Consider the following 22,744-nt stretch of genomic DNA (forward strand, 5'->3'; position numbering starts at 1 on the left):
ACACAGTGAGACTCTGTCTCAAAAAAAAAAAAAAAAGGGTACAAACTTTCAGTTGGAAGAGGAACCAGTTCTGGGAATTAAGGTACAGCCTGGGTGTGATGGATGTGCTAATTAGTTTGATTATGATAATCATTGCCCAACATATACATCTGTCAGGACATCGCATTGTCTACCTTGACTATATTCCATCTTTGTCAATTAAATACCCCAAAATCTACATGTGTATAGTTTTATAAATCAAAAGACAAAATTTGATGGAAAAGATATAAAGCAGGAGATGTAAAACAGGGCGTGGAAACATCACACAACACAGAGCAGGACTCTTTCCTGTGGCTCTGGAATTGCTATTAAGGCCAAACAAATTACCTCTGCGGCTCAGTTCAGCCAGCAGCCCCGAGGGGTTACTGAAGCATGACCCTAAATCCCCCACTTGATAAAAGGAAGGAGGAAGAAGGGAGGAGCTTGGTGTTTTGGGGGCGCCATAGCCCATGCAAAGAGGAAGGTGGCTCCAAGGGAGCCCTGGAAAAGACTGGGGGTCCCTGCAGGAAGGGGAGGCTCCCAGCTGGGAGCTCACAGGGCTGTGCAACCTGTGGGCCCATTCCAGAGTCTCCTGGGAGGAGGTTCTGGGAGCCTAGGGCTATGACGCCTTGTCCTTTTTGTCACCCCACTTGTGCTTCCTGAGATGTGGAGATACACTGAACGTACACGGACTGGAACTGGCTTTGGGTCGGAGGATTTCTGGAGGCAGGACCTGCTGGATGACTTGGTACCATGGGGCTCAAAGGGACCATGGCTGGTGTCCTTGAAGGAAATGGGTCCCCTCCCAGCCCCGTCTTTGTTCTCCATGGCCTTTGGAGCAGTCCTTGCACAAGAAGACCCCGGAGTTCCCTGAGGGTCCTTGGAGCCCAAAGGTCAGCAAGTGGCAGGGATTGGGGGCTGCCAGGTGGCCACTGGGCCAAGCGATGGGAGGCCCCAGCTGTAGAAGGGGTTGGAAGCATGCATGCCCCTCTGGGGCCACGGAGAGATGCGGTGGCCCCTGTGGGAGGGATGGTCTTGTGTGTGTTTGTTTGTTATGGGAAGGTTCAGATAAACACTAGCTGAAGACAACCTCAAAGACTCCATCAGGGGAAGTGTCAGAGCAAGGCTGAACCAGAGGGACACCTTCAGCCACTAGTGCACAACCAGCCAAGGAAGGAGACTGGGGCTTGCTGGTCCTGCCCCTGCCCCACCCCTGGGAAAAAGGAAGTTGGGGGTGTCTTCAGCCCAGCTCATCTCCCACTCCCCAAACAGTTTATTCTGTGCTCAAGGGAAGGAAAAAGAACTTTGACTAGTATGAGACTGAACTTTGGAAAATCTGAGTGTGGTTAAATGAGCAAAGGATATAAACAGACCTCACAGGCAAGTCAATACAAATCACCCTTAAAAACTCATGGAAAGAACTCAGGAGGCTGAGACGGGAGGATCATTTAAGCCCAGGAGTTGGAGGCTGCGGTGGGCTATGATGATGCCACTGCACTCCAGTCTGGGCAACAGAGCAAGACCCTGGGGATTGGGGGGAAATAAAAACTTTTGAACGGATTTCCAACCTCCTGCCTCATAATAGGAAGGAAAATCCAAACCACCCTGAGATCCCCATTCTCACTATAGTGGCAAAAATGCAAACGTGCTCAAAGCAGTTGGTGCAGCTGGGGGACAACACGCAGCCCCATCACCGCTGGTGGGATTTTAAATCGATTCCATCCCCACAGGGCAGTTTGGCAACGTCTGTCGAAATAAAAAGCAAGGCCAGGCACAGTGGCTCTTGCCTGTAATCCTAGCACTCTGGGAGGCCAAGGCAGGAGGCTAGCTGGAGACCAGGAGTTCAAGACCAGCCTAAGCACCATAGCTAGATCCCATCTCTACAAAAAATAATAACAAAAAAGCCAGGTGTGATGATGTGCACCTGTAGTCCCAGCTACTCAGGAGGCTGAGGCAGGAGGATCGCTTAAGCCCAGGAGTGCAAAGCTGCAGTGAGCTATGGTGATGCCACTGCACTCCAGCCTGGGTGACAGAGAGAGATCCTGTCTCAAAAAAATAAATGCTAAAAAATAAGCAAATATGCTTTGATTGGCCCATGGATCTGCTTGTGCACATAAGGAGTGGCCTGGGTGCAGGTGACTCACTCCAGCATCATCCAGGAGCAAGTGACTCACGGCAGCATTGTTCAAGAGCAAGTGATTGGAAACAGCCGAAATATCTCTAATCAGAAACTGGTGACACAAATTAGAAAATTCTAAACATTTTCTAGAAGGTCTATATACAGTACTGATTAAGAAAATATCCTAGAATATATATATATATTTTTTAAAAGCAAGGGCAGAAGAGTATACATTATATGTTTCCATAAGTATAAAGAGGGAAGTGGATTCAAATTTATTTGGATGTGCCTAAAACCTTCTGGAAGCAGTTATGAGAAATTAGTACCAACGGTTACACGTGTGTGTGTGTTTAAATATATGTATGCACACAAAATTAGATGTGGGAGTTTGGGCAGATGGGGAATAGGGTAGGGAGGAAGGAGACTTTAAAGTATGTACTTTTAAATATTTTAAAATTTTTTAAAGCTATGTCAATGTATTAATCTATTCAAAAATTAAATAAATCTTTTGAGAAAAAACAAATAAATCAAAATCTTAAATACAGAAATGAATCAGCTATAAAACTGAAAGAGACCGGGAAGTTATGTAATTTGGCCAAGAAGCCTCTGAGAGTCCTGCTCTGCGGCAGGGAATGAGTTTGGACAGAGGGAAATTGTAGCCACAACAGGGAAACATACAGCTGTTTCATGTGTGTACCTTCAAAAATTGAGATTTCCCAATAGACCAGAATAAGAATGAATGGTTAAATGAGATGTTTAATCCCTTTATCAAAATGTTCTCAGAGTGATTTATATAAAATTGAGGCAATTTCATAATCATTAGAAAGTCTTAATACAATACAGCACATCAGTAGGTCAGTTGACAAAATTAAATACCAATTCCCAGCAGAAACCTTTAAAAATGAGACTAGAAGGAGAATTCACCGTGATAAAGAGCCCTGTGTACCTCTCAAATGTGGCGATGGCAAAAGTCAGAGATGTTCTCATGAAGAGCAGGGTTCCTGCTCTCATTATTACTAACATGTTTCCAGAGGGTTTGTTCAACATAATGAGACATAAAACAAATAAGTTATCAGAAAGAAAGATGAAATTTTCATCTCTCAAAATAATTTGCAGGTGATATGATTTGTATGCCTAGAAAACCCAAAAGAACCAACTGAAGCTATTGGAATTATTAATACAAAGAATCCAGTCCAGGTCCAAAATAACGCAGATTCACTGCGTGTCAACAGGAACAAATTAGTAAGTTAGAGAGATTCCAATTACAGTAGTAACGAAGGCAGAAACCAAGGATAACTGTATCAATAAACACGAACAACCCGTATAAAGGAAAACCTTGGGAGAGGGAAGGAAGCCTGCATGTTTAGGGAAATGTGGGTTTTTCTTGGATAGGAAAATGCAGTATTAAAAATATGTCACTTCTCTCCAAGTTAATATATAGTTTTAGTGTCATTCCAATTAAAAAAACTAATCAGAATATTTTGACAAAATGATTATGAAGTTCATCTGCAGGATAGACAGACAAGAATAGCTCAAATGTTTGAGAAATATAGGTAATAAAGAAAGCCTACTTCTCCCAAATATCATAAAATGTTATGGTAATAAAAGGAATACGGTATTGATACAAGGTAGTCGATTAGTGAAACAGAATGGCCAGCCCAGAAATAAATTCTTATTTATAAAAGAGAGGCATCACAAATATAAAAAATAGAAGAAGGGTTACAAAGCCAGACAAAAATGTCACAAGAAAACTATAGACCAATATCTCTTATTAATATGGAAGAAAAGGTCCTTGACAAAATACTAGCAAACTGAACCCATAAGAAAAGGATTATACAGCCATGACCAAGTAGAATTTATCCCAGGCACATAAGGTTGGTTTAACATGCAAAAATCAATTAATGAAATACACCATATGAATGGAACAAGGGACAAAAGCACATGAACATCTTATTAGACATTTGGCATCAAATAGCATTTGACAAAATTCAACAGCCCTTCCTGATAAAAATGTTCAGCAAACCACATAGAGAAGAAAACTTCCTCAAACCTGATAAAGGGTGTCTACAAAAACCCCACAGCAATCGCCATATTTAATTGTGAAAGACTGGATGCTTTCCTCTTCAGATCAGGAAGAAGATAAGGATGTCCGCTCTCGCCACTACTATTCAGAATTGTAATAGATGTTCTAGCCAAGGCAATTAGTCAAGGAAAAAAAGTCATTCAGATTGGAAAGGGAGAAGTACAACTATCTCTATTTGCAGATAGCATGATCTTATGTATAGAAAATCCTAAGGAATAAGGAATCCAGTAGAAGAAAAAACTATTAGAACTATGAATAATAAACATGTTCATCAAGGTTGCAGGATATAAGATCAGCATACAAAAATCAATTTTATTTCTACATAGTAAGAAGGAAAAAATCATAAATGGAATTTTTAAAATTTCATTTATAATGTCATGAAAAAGAATAAAATGCTTACGAATAAATTTAACAAAAGCATAAATCTTAGATTCTGAAAACTATAAAATGTTATTGAAGGAAATTAAAGAAGACCTAAATAAATAGAAAGATAGCCTATCTTCATGGATCAGAAGAATTAATATTGTTCAGATGGCAATACCCCCCAAATTGATCTACATATTCAACACGGCCCAATTAAAACTCCCAGGTGGCTTCTTTACAGAAATTGATAAGCTGATCATAAACTTCATCTGGAAATTCAAGGGGCCCATGCCAAGGCAATCTTGAAAAAGGAGAACAAAGTTGGAATCATCCTTCCTGATTTCAAAACCTACTACAAAGCAACAGTAATCAAGACATTGCCTTGCGGTACTGGCACAAGGATAGACACATGGGTCAATGGAATAGGATTGAAAAAACATAAATAAACTCATACATCTATGGCCAAATGCTTTTTGACAAGGGTGCTAAGACTATTCAATGGGAAAAGAATAGTCTTTAACAAAGGGTGCTGAGACAACTTATTATCCACTTGCCAAAGATTGAATTTGGATCCCTAGCTCACATCATGTACAAAAACTAACTCAAAATAGATCAAAGACCTAATTATAAGAGCTAAAATTATAAAACTCTTAAAAGCAAATATAGGCATAAACCTTCTTGATGTTCTATTAGGCAATGGTTTCCCAGCTATGACACCAAAAGCACAACCAACAGAAGAAAATAAACTGGACATCATCAAAATTAAAACATTTTCTGCTCCAAAGAGCACCATCATGAAAATTCTCATAGGAGAAAAATTTTGCAAATCATATATCTGACAAGGCTCTTGTGGGTCTTATATCTAGAATATATAATGAATTTATACAACTTAATAATAAAAATGACCTAATTAAAATATGGGCATAGGATCTGAATCAACATTTCTCCAAAGAAGATATACAAATGGCCAATAAGCACACGAAAACTTGCTCGACGTCATTAGCCATCAGGGAAACGCAAATCAAAACCACAGTGATATACCCCTTCACACCCATAACGGTGGCTATGATAAAAAAGACAGATAATAACAAGTGTTGGTGGGCATGTGGAGAAATTGGAGCCCTTGTACACTCCTGATAGGAATGTGAAATTGTGCAGGCACTTCGGAATATAGTCTGGTAGTTCCTCAAAAGGTTAAACACAGTCATCCTATGACCCAGCAATCATTCCTCAGTACATTCCCAAGAGAAATGGAAACATACATTCACACAAAAAGTTGTACACAAATGTTCACAGCAGCATGAATCATAATTGGCAAAAAGTGGAAATACTCCAGATGTCTGTCAACTGATGGATGGGTAAATAAAATGTGGCATATCCATGGGGGAATATTATTAAGCTAAAAAAAAGAAATTAAATATTGATACACACTACAACATGAATGAACCTTGAAAACATTTGCTAAGTGAAAGGAGCCAGTCACAAAGGGCCACACATTGTATGATTGCATTTCTATGAAGCTTCCAGAACAGGAGAATCCACAGTGACAGAAAGTAGATTAGTGGCTGGGCGCAGTGGCTCATGCCTGTAATCCTAGCACTCTGGGAGGCCAAGGCAGGAGAATCGCTTGAGCCCAGGAGTTTGAGGCTGCAGTGAGCTATGATGATGCCACTGCACTCGAGCTGGGGCAACAGAGCATGACTCTGCCTCAAAAAAAAAAAGTGTAGATTAGTAGCTGCCCAGGGCTGGGTGTCCTGTGGGAAAGGAGAGTGAGTGACTGCTAACGGGCATGGGATTTCTTTTGGTCAGATGAGAAAATGTTCTAAAATTGATTGCACAACTGTGAATATACTAAAAACCATTGAATTGTATACTCTAAATGGGTGAATTGTGTAAAATGTGAATTATATTTCAATAAAGTTATTTTTTTAAAAAATGGAGGGGTGTCAATAAAAGTTTGGAATATTGGTTAACAATTGGGGGAAAATATCAGTTTAAGTCCTCCTAATAACCTCATAATTAACCAAATAAACTCCAGAGGAATTAAAGCATTAAATATTTTCTTCAAACCATAGAACATTTGAGAATTCACCCGAGGGAAAGCTGTGTGGTGTTGCGAGTGGGAAGGGCCCAGCCAAACACAGCTTGTCATCCTTGTCGGGCCCTAGCTGGTTGAATGTGTTGGGCATGTGGCTTCCCCTCGGGCCTCCTATTCCTCTGCTGTCATGCAGGGAGGACAAACGTTATCTAAGCCCTGGGGCTGAAGTAAGGACACGCAGTGCTGGTTTCCTAGATATGACATCAGTGTGTGGCGGCTGTTTTCTTTATGTATCATTATGCAAATTAATGCAATGAGATACTATTTCCATCTACAAATATAACAATATTTATATTTATATCTCACTTATCCAACACAGCATGAACAGAAAAGAGGACAAAAGAAAGACTAAAAGGGTGGGGGCATAAAATTTAACCGAAGATAAGGTTAAAAAAAAAATCATATTACAAAGACTCTTGATGTGGATGGGCTTAAATTTCCCTAAGCTTCCCAGTAGCCAACATGAAAAGGGAAATGTGTCAGCGACTCAGTCCACTGCATTCGGGGATAAAAACTGACCAATGGCTCAGGAGAAATTGTCATGTTTGTACTAAGGCTGGCAGGGATTCCTACCAAATGCTCTTATGAAAGAGGCAGGTGCACGCAGTGATTCTCAAACTTTTAAGAGCTTGTTAAATACAGTCTTCCCTCGGTATCCATGGGGCATTGGAAAGCCGAAATCCACGGGTGCTCAAGTCCTTTACATAAAATGGTGTGGTATTTGCATATAACCTACACACATTCTCCTGTATATTTTAAATCATCTCTTATTATACCTAATACAATGTAAATTCTATGTAAAGAGTTGTTATACTGTATTGTTTAGGGAACAATGGCAAAAAAAAATGTCTGTACCTGTTCAGCACACATGAAACCATCCATTTTTTCTCGAATATTTTGATCCTTGATTGGCTGAACCCGCGGATGTGGAACCCGCGGATGTGGAGGGCTGATTGTGTGTGGAGTCCTGGCCGGGATTTCATACTGAGTAAGGCCAAGCAGATTGCAGAGTACTCCCAGGTGAAGCTGAAGCACGTGGCCCGTGGACGCCAGTCTGTGCTCAGCAGGTGGTCTTTCTCCCGGGCCTGCTCCGTGAGTCCTTCCATACGGGCTGCCGGCTTCTCACAAAAACACAACCAAGCAAAAGTAATTCTGCAGTGACACAGTCCAAGGGCTTCTGCCTGATCCCGTGGAGATTTTAGAGGCGTTTTGGAAGGAGAAATGGACTCTGTCTTCCCCGAGGTGGAGTGTTTGATCGGTGTTTGGTGGGGATTATTTTGCAATCGAGCTCACGGGACGCCTGTTGAGATTGCTCCTCTGTGTTGCATGTTAACTACGGCTCTGGGTGGACAAGGGGGTTGGGGAGCGTTGATACCCTTAAGAAAAATAGGATCCTTCCAGTAGGGCCGAGATTATCCTCATGAAGAACAGCTGAGTAGATTCGAATCCACTCTAGCCCACAGGCAGCTAGGCAACAGAGCCACAAAACTCCATTCTGGGCGTCAAGGCCCCGAAACGTTTAGCTTGGAAAATTCCTTGGCTGGTGAGACCAGATTCTTCCTTTGGCCTCCAACCCATCCCCCAACACCAGAGTGAAACTTGCACAGAATGTCTCGCCTTGGGCAAGGTGACTTCCTGGTATCCCTTCCAAGAGAAGCTCTTTGTGAAATAGCCGTCCAGGTGACTGAATGAGGCAGCTTGTTCTCTGGAAATATTGTCTATAAACCAGGAAAAATGTGGAAGCAGCAACATTTACCAAAAATGGCAGCATTAGTTTGAGACGTGTGGGTCAAGAGCTCTCTCTGGTTTTAATTAGCCAGCCTGGCCTGTTGTCTGCAGAGGCCCCTTTCAGGGTGAATTCGTAAAACCTTTTTGGCCCAGGATAAACGAATGGCCAAACTCTTACTTTCTGGAGCAGCGGGTCATCCCCATGTGATTTAAACCAATTATGAGGTTATACAACGAAGCGGTGACACTTCTCGTTTACCCTTCATCTGGTTAAAAGTATTTTTTAAAGAAATTTAGGAGGGTTCAGAAAGTCCCCATATTAAGTGCACAGATTGCTGAGTGTTTACAGACTGAATGCATTTGTGTGACCAGAACCCAGATTCAGAAGGAGAAAGTCACCACTTTAGAAAGAGTCCGGATGCCCCCTGGAAGTCACAGCTCCCTGTCCCCAAGGGTGACTTCTGACTTCTGCCAGCATGGTTTGCTTTGCCTGTTTGGGTAGTTTCTGCACGTGGAATCGTCAGAACGTTCTCTCTTGCACCTGGCTTCTTTCCTCAATTCACCCACGTAGTGTGTGCTGCTCCACAGCTCTCTGTGGCTCTCTGTCTGGGGGTCTCAGAGCCACGGGAGAGCACCATAGATTGCTGGGGTTGCCTGGGGTTGCCGATTCTGGTGGGGCCCACAAGTGTGCAATTCTAGCAGGTTCTCAGATGTTGCTGCTTTGCCGACCACACCTTGAGAATCCTCTTTTCTCTGGAAAAGGAGTCTGGCTTTGTCGTGATTGTTGCTTTCAAAAATTGTTAATGGGCAGCAGGCTGCGCGGGATTTGGGGGGAATGCGGCTGTGTGCAGACTGGGCTCTCTGGGAACTGAGCCCTCAGGCTCCCAGCGGCTCATGCCAGCGGGGGCCGCAGGCTGCCCAGCAACCTCTCCCTCCTCGCGGGGAGCCCTGGGCAGTTTGGGAGGCAGGGGCTCAAGGCAGGTGCAGGTGTCCCCCTCAAAGTGGCTGGGGGAGCCACTCCCATGATTCTCAGTGAGTGGTACACGAGGGGGCTATTCTCCTGCCAGCCCACTTCCTGTGTAGCCCAACGGGTGTTGGGTGGTCTTCTCCCCTCCTCTGGTGTCTACGTCAGGCTGCAGCCGAGGGACCCCTGCAAAGGTGTGCCCTCCCAGCCCGTCCTGGCGGGACTGGTGGGTGGGTCTCCTTGGCCGCTCCACACATCCCTGGAGCCTCCACTTCCCACATCCCTAGTTCACGGTGTGAGGCTCAGCATGGGGCCCTGGGTGGGTCGCTCTGGCACACTGCGGGACACAGCCATGCCCCGCCTGTGAGTGGACGGAAGTGGAGGCCCCTGGTTTGAGACCCCAGAGGAGCAGGCAGAGGGAGCTGCCGGACACCCCCATTTTCCTAACCTAAGCGCGCCCCTCCCAGGGCCTCTTTCCCTTCTGGAAACGTCCCTCAGCTGTGCAGCGAGGGTGCAAGCGCTAATGAGAGGTGGTGCCTGGTGTCACGAGGCACGCCGAGGCAATTCTCCCCACCTGCTTGCTTCGCTCTTTGCAACTGAGTGATCTGCTGTTTAAAACTTTTACTCTTGGATGTATAAAGAACCAAAGGTCGTAAAATGTATATAATGCTCAATATGAAAATCAGGTATACAGTTTAAAAATCAAATTGAGGGGTCCATCAGGGGCCTTCCCCTCAGATCTGCCTCTGGGAGGAAAATCTATTCCTGGTCTCAGGCCCTGGCTGGTGGAGCTGCCAAGGCCTGTCCCCTCCGGGCGCGTTGGTGGCAGCAGCCGTCTCAGCTGGGCGGGGAGGAGAGGGCTCAGCCCCTTTGCTGAAGTGAAGCTGCCTGTGTTACTAAGCCTCTTTCACGTCTCCCAGCCATCAGACAGGGTGGGCTGGGGACAAGGACTGCTCCTTCTAGGGTGAGCCACCGCCTTGGCCAGCCACGGCCCTGGGCGAACTTCCCAGCCCTGTGGGCAAGGTCTGCCACCCCAGCCAGAGGGAGGAGGGCCAGGGTGGCCGAGCTCCCAGTCGCAGTGTGAAACAGACGCTGCGTGACAGCGGGGAAGGTTATTGCCGTAGCCAAGCAGGGCGATTTGTGTGTGGGGAACGGGACGCCAACACTGGGTCTTTGTTGAATTCTAGCAGCGGGATCATTTGCCTGTCGGGGTTGCTGTGAACTCATTTATTAACCCATATTCATAGGGATTTATTAAAAGGCCTGCTAGAAGTGACAAGACCAATACTGGTGTCTCAGTCTGCTTGGGCTGCCATAACGGAGTATAATACCATAGACTGGGTGGCTTAAACAACAGAAATTTATTTTCTCGCAGTTTCGGAGGCTGGAAGCCCGGTCAGGGTGCCAACATGGTCGGGCTCCGGTGAGGGCTCTCCGCCTGGCTTGCAGACAGCTGCCTTCTCACTGCGTCCTCACGTGGCCTTTCTGCAGCGCGTGCATGGGTGGGGAGGGGGAGATTTCTTCCTCTTCCTCTTATAAGGGCACTGATCCCATCATGGGGGCCCCACCTTCATGACCTCATCTAAACCTAAGTACCTTCCATAGGCCCCACCTCCAAACACCATAACATTGGGGGTTAGGGCTCCAACCTAAGAATTTTGAGGAGACACAAACAGTCCATAACAATCAGAAAAGGAACACAGGGGGTACTTGCGTCCCTGGTTGGGAAGGTCTCGGTCCCACCTGATTTCTCAGGATGGCGCTGGGGAGCCATCCTGCCCTCCTGTTCCTGAGCCCTTCCTAGGGAGTTTGCTTATCCTCTGCCCTGGAGGGGGGCACCCTGAGTGCCACTGCCCCTAGCCTCCTGGCCACAGCTGCCCAGGGCAGAGTGGACCTTTGACCTAGGAGGAATTGATCCGAGGCTGGGCTGCGCCCTTCGGATTCCTTCTTGCAGAGATGAGGGTTGGGATGGCCCTGTGCTCGGCCCCAGGGCTGCTACAGACCCCTTGTTCTGGCCCCAGCGGAGCAGGAAGGAGGCCATGCCCGAACATCTCTCATCATCCTCTGGCCTCTCTTTCCTTTCTAGAACCTTCTCTCATCTGTGCAGTGCTGGAAGTGTCCAAACTGCCTTTGCACGCTTCTCACATGATCCTGAATCTCCCCACTGGCCTGCAGGGAGAAGGGAGGTGTCTCTGCCATGTGGAAGGTTTTCCCAGGTCAGGTGAACTGAGGTGTAGGTCGGAGGGCGCCCCGGGCCTTGACTGGGGGCAGGGAGTGGGGGTGGGGGGTGGGAGGGAGGCGGAGGCAGAGGAGGCGGAGGAGGCAGCAGGTGGTAGAGTCCTGCAGGAAATGTGCAGAAATTCCAGAATTTCTGATTTGGTTTGGGTGAGAGAGTTATTCAGGAGGGCAATATTTTTATTAATAAAAAGCGAGCAATGATGGCAGGGACTTTGAGGGCTGTGGTTTCTTTCCACTGTCTCTCATCTAAAATAGTCATAGCGTTTGGTGAGATCTACACTGTCCCCTCTTCTTCCAGTTGGGTGAGATTTGAACCTGTGTCTTCGAGGTGATTTTAGGAGGTAGGTCAGCCAAATATTCACAAAATTAATAGTTACGTATTTTATGTGCCTTAGAAAAAATCCAATTAGCACATCAAACCCGTGTTCTCACAGATATTAATGCTTAGGATGAAAATAAATGAAGTAGGGAATTTAATTTAAAGCTGCTCTGTAGAAACTATTAATAGTACATGGCACACGCACATGTTAGAAACTGTAAATGTGCAAAGTGAAAGACTGACATTCGGGGCACAGTGGCTTGCAATGGCTTGGGCGACCCAGACAGCGCAGCGCTGACCGAGGGCCGTCCTCCTCTCTGCGGCCCTGTGGTCCACTCTGACCAGTGGCAGCGGCAGCAGCAACTGGGGACTTTTAAGAAATGCAGATTCTTGGGCCCTACCCAGAATCCTGTGCTGATTCTGCTGAGCCACTGCTCCACCCTCTTCCTCCTTCCTCTCCTCCTCCTCTTCCTCTCACTAATATCCTTGAAGGAGGCCTCAGCCCCACTGTTCCTGGGTGGGCCGGGGAAGCCTCTCCATGCGCAGACCACCCTGCCCTCCCACCCACACTGACAGGCACGGAGGGGTCTGTCCATCCATCAGCTCCTTCCTCTCTCTAGCAAATATTTACTGAGCACCCACCTGCCCCGAGCCAGGCGCTGGGGACAGAAATGCAAAGCTCTGCCCGGGGAGGTGATCCGTGAGCGGCCAGAGGTTCACAGTAGGACGGGCCAGAGCCCTGAGCGGGGATCTCTGAGGCCCCGGCCCGTGGTGCACGCTGGAGATGGGAGAATCAGGTTTACTGGATGTCAAAGGTCGCGCCCCAGGCCTGGGATTGGTGCTCAAACTTGGCCACTGCTGTGTGGCCCCTGACTTTCCTTTCTTTCTGATGGACCCAGGACTTAATGCATGTTGGCATTTTCTGATCTCGCCTGGGTGAAGGCAGACAGATGCCACAGTCGATTTGCGGTCACTGCAAGACAGGCCAGCAAGCCCACGCCGCTTCGGCAGCAGTGCGCATTTTGCGCTGTGCACCGACCTTGCCGCACCTTCTCCCTCCAGCCTCCCACCCTCCCCTGCCCTGCTGCTGGTCTCCTTCCTTCTGGTGGGGACTCTTCCCTCTGCTCTCGCTTCCCAAGGACGCTCCCTGCTCCCCTTTCCACCTGCTCCCTCCCATCTGGCAGCCACTGGAACAGCGGCCCTCTCTAGAGCCCTTTGCTGCCTTCTTGCCTTATCAGCAGAACTTCCCCCTGTGACTCCAGGCTGATCAGTGCAGGGACCTGGAGCCCGAACCACCCTCCAGGAGCCGGAAGCCTCTTCTCCTCCTAGACTAGTGGAGGGTGCTCATTGGGACCATCGGGGCGGAAAGACGGAGCAGTTGCTGGGAACCCCAGAAAGTGCCCAAACCGGGTCCTTTGTGGTGAAGCACACAGTGCACCGTGCCTCGCCTGCTTGCTCTTAAAGCCTCAGAATGGAGCCCAGCACCTGACGCCTCTCCCCTCCTGCTGCTTCTGCCCTCTCCCCTGCGCCGGACATCAGGTTGAGGCGAAGGCTTTCCCTCAGCCCCTTCCCCAGAGCTGCAGTCACTCCTTAAACAACTTCTAGCGAGCACCCACCGCGCGCAGAGTGCTGGGGCGTCAGCTCCACCCGTGAGTGTGTCCAGGGGCTGCTCATGGCCTCCCACGACCCCCAGATCCCGGACCTGACTCCGTGACCTGGAGGCTCTGCCTCCGCTGCCACCTGCTCCCAGGGGGCTGCCACGCTGCTAAGCCCCTCGATGTGGCTTCTCTCTAGCCTGGTCACTTTCCTCAAGCCTTCACCCTGCACCACCCCCAACACACACACACAAGTGCATGAGTCTCCTCCAGGAGGACGCGGGCTCAGACCTGCTCCAGGCCCAGAAACACCCTGCACTGCCCACCAAGGCAGGAGTGGCCAAACAAGGATTGTCTCAGGAGCGGGGCACCCGGGCCTCTGCCCCACTGATGCAGGCTTGGCAGTTTGTGACAGGTGACACCCTTCCCATCTGCAACCCCATCATCCACTCAGGGGACTGGGCATGAGTTCATCAGCGTCTCTCTTCACCAGCATGTTACCTGCTCAAGGTCACACCGATAAGGGACAGCTTTTACAAACTTTTCAAAGAGTCACCCATTGCTTCCAAACACAGCAAAGATGTTTTTAAGAAAGCTCTAGTATTTCCTTGCGGGAGGCTCGGTCACGCCCACCCCGCCCCGAAGATGTGCATATGTGACCTTGTATGGCAAAAGGGACTTTGCGGGTGTGAGTAGGTTAAGCACGTTGAGGTGGGAGATTACTCTGCAGGATCCAGGGGGCCCAGCGGGATCACAGGGTCCTCGTACCAGGAAGGCAGGAGTCGGGGAGGGAGTGGAAGGCGCTGCACTGCCGGCCTCGAAGGTGGAGGAAGAGGCTGTGAGCCAGGGGTGCGGGCGGCTTCCAGAAGCTGGAAAGGGCGAGGAAGTGGAGTCTCCCCCAGAGCCTCCAGAAGGAACGCAGCCCTGCCAGCACCTTGAGTTTAGCCAAGTGAGGCCCTTTTGGATTCTGTCTTCCAAAATCGTAACAACACACTGGTGTGGTTCTAAGCCACTAAGTTCGCGGTCATTTGTGACAGCAGCGATGCACGGCGAATGCACTCTCCTTACAGCTGGAGCACGAAATCCATGAGGCTCCCCGCACTGCCTTCCCCAAATTCTTCCCACACCAGCATTTACCAAACTCGTTTTTTAAAAGTTTGGAGCATCAGGGTTTTGCTGGAAAAAATGCCTTCTCTTATCAGGAAATATTAATATTATCCATTGGGGGGAAGTTATGGGGGGGTGAGTCAGTTCTTGGGGGGGAGGTGCAGAGGCTTCTGGGCTGAGACGGGTGGGCGTGACTGGCAAGACCCAAGGAAGGGGCTTCTCGCCGTTAGCCGAGCGGAGCACGTGGAGCTGGCTGGGTGAAGTGCTCCGGTCACCGAGGGCACGTTCGCCTTTAGTGTTCGACTCTCTGACCAGGTGCGCTGGTACGTCCTCTCCGTGCTGCTTCAAGCTTTTATATTGGAGAAAGGACCCGTTTTCTCTCTCAAGCCTAATAATAGCTAAAATCTCCGTGAGCGCCGAGTGCTTTACCTGCGTCATCTCGCCGAACACGCACGGTGACCTGCGTGATCTCGACGGCACTTGCCTGCTTCCCCCATGTTCACAGAGGAGGCCATGAAGGCCCAGAGAGGTTCACTGACTCATTCAAGGTCACAGAGCCAGCAAGCGGCGGGGGCAGGATTTGAACTCAGGCAGCCTGGCTCTGGCAACATGGTTGAAAGCATGATTTGTGAACTATTTCTTATCACTTTTTAATTTAAAACATTTTGACTTAAAGCAAACAGCCTTTCCCAAGAAAACAGCCTTAAAAGATTACAGAGAATGCAGAGAAGGAGCAAAGGTAGATACCTGCCAGCCTGGGCTGTAGGAGGACACCCGGGCTGGCCGTCTACCCACGCTGCTCTACGTTGGCGATTTCTGTGCTGTTTCTCCAGGGAACACACAAATCAGCTACCGGAATGTTTTCCAAACACAGCCTAGGCAGGCCTGTTTATTTCAGACAGAGCGTTTTGACCCCAAGCTAGAAACGCTCCGTTCTTCCCCTTGACTTGGAACCCAGGTTAGCCAACTGCAGGTGACCGTGCTCTTGACGCAGAGCTGGTTCCAAAGAGGCCAGAAACCGCAGCGAGTTGCAGGCGACGGCTCTGACAGCTCAGGCGCTGGGAGAAATTGTCCCTGTGCCACATGCCCTTTTAATCCAGAAACAAAGAACTTTCAAATCATCTTAAAGTTCAAAGCTAACTTCCTAAAAAGGCACTCAGCAGAAAAGAAGGCTCCTCCAACGCGCAAGAACCTCCCGAGGAATGTTTTCATCACTCAGATGGGAGCAAAACGCGTCAGAGGTGTGCCCACTTTCGGGAGTGGGTTTAGACAGGGAGCGTCGTGGAAAAGGGAGCCTGGGTACCGGGTTCTAAGAACTTAAGAGACTTGGGAATTTTTCACCCCGTTGGTGGGATTTAGTGGGAACCTGTTTTGGCTCAGGAATGGCGAGTGTGTCAGCTAAGGGTAGGAAATCGGGCTTTTTTAATCTACTTATAGGGACAGGAGGAAAGGGGGTGGAGGCCGCTGGGGGCTGGAGAGGAAGAGGGGGAGCTTGGGAGTGGAGCAGGGGACTTTGCCCTCTTGCTGCTGTCTCGCTGCTGGCCCGGACTGAGCACCCGGTAAATGTTTGCTGACGGGCTGTACGATTTGCTCTGCAAGGACCCAGCCTTCACGGAGTTCACCGTCGGGGTGGACTGAAACGCTGACACAAGTAGGTTGTACCAACTTGTTCGCCGGATTGAGCAACACTCCACACGTCAGCCACTTGGGGCTGACCCTTGCCACCTCAGGGCAGGACCTGGGGATCGATGTCCTCAGGCCCCGCTGGTCCCCACCCAGGGGCTCCCAAGCTTCTCTTATCTCTTTAAGGGCACTGTCCAAGTTGCTTATCCTGCTGGAGAGCTTGTGTTTTGAAGGGTTTGTCTCTGGCAGGAAACATCCTCATTAACTAAGGATGAATTAGCGCCCTCATTTTTAAACTCATCGAAGACCTGGATGGTTGGTGGCTGGAGCTTCTCACTGAGGGGGACACTGATGCTGGTGCCCAGAGCTCCAGCCCCAGTTGAAGGCGAATGAAGCAAAGCCAGCTGGTGCCAGGTATGGACGTGCCAGGCGAATTTCCCGTGAGGCACGTTGGCTATCCGGACCCTACCCTGATCTCTGTGGACCTCTGGGGTCCAGGCATCCCGGGCCGGGCACCTGCCCTCTCCTCCGCACACCTGTCCAGGCAGCCTCCTTAAACAGGCCCCACGCCTCCCCGGTCCCTGCCACCACTTCTGCCAGCTGCCACCCTACAAGGCTCCCAGCCGGTCCCTTGTTAAAAACCTGCTGTCCCGTCACCTGGAATGTGCTGTCTGTGAACACGTGCTATTTAAAGAACTTGCAGCATTCCATCAGGATGAATGTGAAAAAAATTACTACCTTATTTTCAAGTTAGAGAGCCTTACTTTATAACACATAAAACCATACTCATCAGCTCCTCTCCTCCTCCGGGAAAATAATTAATAAACAATGCAAAACTGTTTAGTGATGCCCAGCTTAAAGGCCACCTCCTCCATGCAGGCCTCCCTGATCACCCCTTTGATCTTCCCCACTCTCCTCATTTGAACACATGGCTTTTGTTTCCACTCCAAAGGTAAGGCAGGTTGAGGTGGAACAATTGAGAGATGGCCTCACCTGCGCTCCCAGACACCCAGGTCCTTAATCAACTGCCTGAGCAATTTTCCCCAAAGAAGCCCACTGAGGGATGCTCCAGGCATATGTCCCCTCTTTAGTGCTCAGACCGTGTGTGGTCTCCCGGGGAGCTGGCCTCAAGGATGCTGTCAACCAAAGGGAGGTGGAGTACCTGCCCACAGCCCAGAGGGCAGAGCCCCACCCCTGGCCAAGAGAAAGAATTTCTCCCAGGCCCAGCCGCACTGCCCAGCAGCCTCCTGAAGACTCCTTGGGGGCCTCTGGAAACAGACGGCCCCAGGCTCAGAGACGAAATTCCTGTCTCAGCTCAGCCACTGCTTCTCAGCCTCGTGACCCGTAACCGTCCTGGGGGGATCCTATGCCGGCGTGGGGCACCGCACTGCCTCACCCCCTCTACCAGCCTGAGGGCCACCATCGTCCGTCTGCGTCCCCCAGCCCAACTCACATGTACAAAGTGCTCAGCAATTATGTGATGAAGGAATAAAGGGATTTTTGCCATCGGGGTGGCGCTAGGGGGTCACTTCAGAGTGTCAGAGCTGAGCACTTGGGGACACAATGGGCTCACAGAGATGGGGAAAGCACGCCTGTCCTGGGAGATGGGATGTCTGACTTGGGGCTAGCAGCTGGCCAGTGTCTTGGGATGAACAGTGGCTCCTGTGTCCCTCGGTGGAGCCGGCAGGGCTGGGCGGTGAGGTCTGGCCTCCTCCAAGCCTCTGGACAGCCCCACAAGGTCTGGGCTGGCTTGGCCACTGGTGTAAGCTTATGGGCTGCTCCAGCCAAGGTGAGAGTCTCCAACAGGCGAAGTTCTTAGAGCAATCGTCTTGCCTGTCTCTGGCCGCCAGGGCCCACAGCTGCCGACTGTCACTCATGCCGTCAATGGCATCACCCACTGGCTTTCCTGTGGGAAGCCCCTCCCCGGGAGGGGTTTCCATGACAACAGGGGCTCCAGGAAGGGGTAGGGGTGGAGAGTGGGGTCAAGGAAGGTGGTCTGTGGTCTACCCTCATGGACCAGGAAGCTTAAGACACCCGAGGAGACACTGGCTTCCACCTTCCCAGGCCTGAGCAGTGCCAAGGGCAGCTGAGGTGCGGGCAGGAGGGAAAAGGCAGGGAAAATGTAAGTGGAAACACAGAGCGAAGGGAGGAGAGGACAAAGACGCATGGCAAGGGACGCAGCTGGGGCATTCCCACTGAGAGTCTCACTGCACTGGGACAAGCATTTTCCCAAAAGGGCAGAAATACGTTGCTAATCGGCAGAACACAGCAGAACTGTCAAAGGTACAGGAATCACAAGTTCCAGTTCACACAGCCGGCGACTACGTGAACGTCCCAAATTTTAAATCAAGACAGAAAATAGGAACCTACTGCCTCCGCCTCCGAGAAACATCCCTAAACAGTTCAGACCCACCGTGCTTTGGCTTCATGCCACCAGGTGCACAAATCCAGAAGGTTCTGAGGGGGTGGTCTTTCATCCCTCTGAAAGGGGCCCGTGAGCAGGAGGGGACAATGGGAATGGCAGGGGGGCTACATTGCAGTGGGCTGTCACTTCACGGCTGTAACTTCCTGACACTGAGATCTGAGATATGGGCACATGCGAACCTCGGCACTTCACAGTTTACTTACACGCTTATTAGCAGGGCGTGTAAGTGTCAGGTGCATGACCTGTGCAGGCACAGGGCCCTGTTCCTAGAAGGTCCCTCGCTTGGTTTAATGCTATAGTGCTGCCGTTTTGAAATTCTTAATGTTTCAACAAGTGGCCCTGCATTTTCATTTTGTGGGGGGCCCTGCAAATTACGCAGCCACTCCTATTTATTATCTCACTCCACCCCCAGCCGGGAAGGGAGAGGAGCTGGGAGGAACCCTTACCCCAATTCACAGGTGGGGAAACTGAGTCCCGGGAGGGGGAGTGGAGCAGCCCAGACCAGACAGGATGTCCCGAGTGGAATGCAGGGCTGCTTTTTGTCTCGGACAGGTGGTGATGTCCTCTCCTACGTGTCCTACCAGCAACCTCTATTCTATCCCCAGTTTCATCTCATTCCATTAGAAACTATACGAAACCATTTGCTCACCTGCTGGCGAGGTGCTCCCAGGGGCTGGGTCCCCCCGGACGGCTCTTCCTTTCTGTCCACTGTCCGGTCTGGCACCTCAGAGCAGGCCGGTGTGCCCCCGGCTGAGTCCACGGTCCTCTGCGCTGTCACAGAGAGCCCACAGCCTCTGCTTCGTGCTCTCCTGGGAGAGCCTCCCTGGGAAGCATTCCTGACCTTCAGACCCACCTGACACACAGCTGGCCCTGTGCCCGTGACAATCACTTCCTGGCTGGGCGTTTACCTTCCTGGGCCCCGCAGGCCGGCCCAGGGCGGCAGCCACACATCTGGCCCAGAGTCGGTGCGGGAGGGAGGTGCTACCCGAGGGGAAGGCTGGGAAGGGATGGGAAGGGCTGGAATGGCCCCTGGTGCGAGGTGACACTGATTGCCCAAACGAGAGGGGCCCTTGGCACACCTGACCCCCGCCACCAGCATCGGCCAGCCCGGCTGCACGCACTCCGGTCTGAGGTTTGGGAAAGGCTTTGGGGTCCTCTAGGGTTCAATTCACCTCTTACATGTGGCTGTCCAGCCTCAGCTGATCACTTCCAGGCCTGCGACGCTTGACACTTGCTGCTTTGTGGGGGATCTTGCTCCGTTATTATTAGTATTATTATTGTTACTGCTAATAGCTTCCTTTTATTCAGTGCTTACGTGACAGGCACTGGGCTAAGGACATGACCTAATCTCCCATGTAATCCTTGTGCTGTCACTATGAGCTGAGAATCATGCCCATTTTTTTCCACTGATGACAATTTACTATCACCTGTTAGTAGCACACAGACAAATATTAATTAAACCGGAGCTATGCCTGCATAGAAGGGGCAATGACATGTGCCATTCTATGGGGAACTGCATGCACTTAATCACTGTCTTGTTTGAGCATTTCGATCTTCAGCTTATGCCGCTCAGTTTCTTTCTGCAGATGCTCAGCTCAGTCTCCCTCTATGATGACCGAGCTCATCTTCATCGTGTTTTTTCAAGGCTGCTCGTTTGTTCTCTAGCCTGTGCCCGGAAATATCGTTCCTCTTCCGCCTGCTCTTTCTTCCCGAAGGCCCCACCGGCTTCCGGGATCGAGCCCTCGCTCCTGTTGACATCCTGGGACTGATCCCAGCTGAAGTCTCAAGCTTGCATGGCCTTCACGCCCCACAGGCTGCCAAACCTGCCATGGTTGCTGGAGCCTCTCTCCTGTCACTTCCCTGACAGCCTCTCCGAATGCGCTAATGGCGAGGATGGCCGTCATGCCCATTTTAAAGAGGCTCCTAGAGAAACGTTCTGTGTTCTCCACGCAGAAACAGAGGCTCCCAGGGGTTGACCATCTTGCTCGAAGTCCCCCAGCCAGTAAGTTGGGGATCCAGGATACAAGCCCAGCCTGACTGGTATCAAACCCTGAACGCTCGACCACTGCCAACATCTGCCAAGTTTAATTGCTATGATGTCCATCCTTATGTAAAACTCAAATCAGCCTTTGTTTTAGCTGTTTATTGCTGGTAACAAATTAACCCAAAGCATGGTGGCTGGAAACAACACGCATTTGTTATCTCACTCACGGTTTCCGTGGATCTGGAATCTGGGCACTGCTCAGGGGTTCTCACGGGGTGCAGTCAAGGGGTGAGAAGGGCCGAGGTCAGCCCTCAAGGCTCCACTGGGGAGGATCCACTTCCATTTTCACGAGGCTGTTGGTGGGACCCAGCTACCGGAGCATGGCCGGGCTGGGGGCCCCGCTCCTCACTGGCTGCTGGCTGGAGGCCGCCCTTGACTCTGCCACGCGGGCGCCTCCGCCACGGCAGCTCCCGTCATGACGGTGTGCAGTGGGCAGTCCAGGAAGACGGAAGTCAGTCTTCTGTGATCTACTCGCGGAAGTGACATTTGATCACTTTTGCTATATTCTACTTGTTAGAAGGAAGTCGTCAGGTACAGCCCATACTCAAAGGTAGGGGACTACACAGGGCATGGATACCAGGAGGTGGGGATCACTGAGGGCCATCTTGGAAAGCTACCATAGCCATCTGACTGCCACAAAACAAGGATTTCAGCTTTGCCTCTGAAGGCCAGACCGAAGTAGTCTCCCACCTATCCATCCAACCATCCGTCCATCCATCTACCCACTCACCCAGCCATCCATCTGCCCACTCATTCATCCATCCACCCACCTACCCATCCATCCACCCACACATCCATCCCTTCCTTCAGTCATTCAACAAACATTGAGCAGGACACTATTAGCCAGACCACACGTCAGTCTCAGAAGATACGAGAATAAATGCAATTATTCCCTCTTTCCCCTCATGTTCCCTGCCACCAAATGCTCTCACAGAGCCTTTACGCCTTTGGTGTTGGGATGGCATCTGCTGAGTGCTCTGTCCTGCAAGAGTATCAGCTCTTTCCTTCAACCAGCTGTCAGATGCTGTATTTCTGAGACCCTCATCCTCCTGCTCACTCTCTTTCATTGTCTCCCTCATTTAAAAAATGTATTTTGAGCTGGGCATGGTGGCTCACACTTGTAATCCCAGCCACTCAGCTGAGGCAGGAGGATGGGTTGCGCCCAGGAGTTCGAGGCTGCCGTGAGCTATGATCACATCACCGCACCCCAGCCTGTGCGACAGAGCAAGACCTTGTCTCTAAAAACACACACACACATATTTTGAGCACTTCCTAAATGCAGAGTGTTACGGTAGTTGGTGTGTCTACATGTGTGTATATAGCGTTAGATCTAAGCGAGGCAGTGGGGTGGCACAGGGTCTGGCTCCACAGGGCCACAGGGGCGGTGTGAGCCCTGGACTCACCTGCCTGGGGACCTGTCTGCCCACCCTGCTGCCCAAGGCCCGGGGCTGAGGGAGTGAACTCTGAGACGAGGGCGACAGGGTTGGTGGGGGTGGCATCTTGAGGCGCCCAGTGGAATGTCTTTGGGAACTAGAATTGTACCGGTCTTGCCATACAGGAGACCAGGCCTTTTGTGCATTTACTGAGCACCTAGTGTGTGCGGTGCTGTGCTGGGCCCTGCGGCTGCCGTGGGGAGGCTTCGAAAGTGAATCCGATTCCCTGTTCCTCCTCTGCTCCCTCTCACTGCCTCCCATCAACTGCCGCCTGGGGATGCGACGTCCTTTAAACCCGTCTCCTGACTTCAGTTTCTCCAACTGCTCCCAGCCCTCCCCACCCCATCCCACTCAGCATCCATGTGAACCTGCTGACACAGACCTGATCTTGTCACTCTCTTGCTCAAAAACATTTTACATAACCTCTGTTAACAGTTTCGTGTGCACCCTTCCAGAAATGTTCTATCTATACATAACCTCTCCCTCCTACCTCTTTCCCTCTCTCCTTCTCTCTCTCTCTCTCTCTCTCTCTCTCTCTCTCTCTCGCGCACACACACACACACACACACACACACACACACCATATC

At 50.2% G+C, this 22,744-nt stretch overlaps 1 protein-coding gene across 1 annotated transcript in view; it reads right to left on the minus strand.

Moving 5' to 3' along the window:
- The window catches only part of NGEF (neuronal guanine nucleotide exchange factor), a 103,046-nt gene extending 83,585 nt beyond the window's left edge, over positions 1–19,461 (minus strand). The window contains exon 1 of the mRNA XM_012659348.1: positions 19,330–19,461. The gene's annotated coding sequence lies outside the window, so the exon portion shown is untranslated. The remainder of the gene's footprint in view (positions 1–19,329) is intronic.
- Positions 19,462–22,744: the final 3,283 nt, after the last annotated feature.

The sequence above is a fragment of the Propithecus coquereli genome, unplaced genomic scaffold (assembly GCF_000956105.1).
Source record: "Propithecus coquereli isolate 6110/MARCELLA unplaced genomic scaffold, Pcoq_1.0 Scaffold605, whole genome shotgun sequence".
NCBI classification, from domain to species: domain Eukaryota; kingdom Metazoa; phylum Chordata; class Mammalia; order Primates; family Indriidae; genus Propithecus; species Propithecus coquereli.